Here is an 873-nt window from a genome sequence, read left to right as displayed (position 1 = left end):
ATATATATAAGAGAGTGACAGACAGTAACAATGTTTTATATTGAAATCTTAAAGATCATGGAGATAATTATTTTCAAATATGAAAAAGGAAAAAAAAAGAGAAATAGAAGAGAGAAAATAAAGTGAAAATAAAAAGATAAAAATAAATAAAATGATAAACAAAATAAGATTAAAAAAAAGAGGTAAAAGATATGGTTATATTTAGGGGAGATGAAATTGTGAGAGTAAAACATGCACTTGCCTAGTTAATGAGTAAAATAATGTTACTCTTGCTATAAACTGTAATTTTACAAAATTATTATTATTTATTGTAATTATAGTCTTAAATATGATGTTTTTTGAAATTTTTTCTAAAAAAAAAATTGTTGATATAAAAATTTTGGTCATACTAACTATAATCTACCAACATCAGAGTGCTAGCTAACAATAATTTGTTAATTAGTTCCTTTTCTTAATTCCTCTATATATGCTCTTTCTTTTTATTTTTTAAACCATGCGGTTAGATAATTAATCATGATTTTCTCAAATTAAAGAGATCAACAAATATAGAAAATGGATAATAAACAAGAGAAAAGAGTTATATTTGTTAGCAGGTCTAGGATCCATTCATCGTGTACAATTAATTGTTTAAACATAATTAATAGTAGTATATATATACAGTCATTTTTCATTTCAAAATTTTAATTTTAATTGTTTGATAAATCTTACATGTCATTGAGTAAATTTAGTTTAAAATGATTGAGACTGTCATAATTAGAGCCAGATCTCTGATATTGATTTAATATGTTCATGGTCAGAGGATCATAATGATTAAATACATATAGATGATTCATATAAAGATATATAATCCGTGAAGTGATTGGACTAATTTAA

This window comes from Capsicum annuum, chromosome 10, assembly GCF_002878395.1.
Source record: "Capsicum annuum cultivar UCD-10X-F1 chromosome 10, UCD10Xv1.1, whole genome shotgun sequence".
Taxonomy (NCBI): domain Eukaryota; kingdom Viridiplantae; phylum Streptophyta; class Magnoliopsida; order Solanales; family Solanaceae; genus Capsicum; species Capsicum annuum.
The sequence above is the reverse complement of the archived record's forward strand: the minus strand, read 5'-3'. Positions refer to the sequence as shown.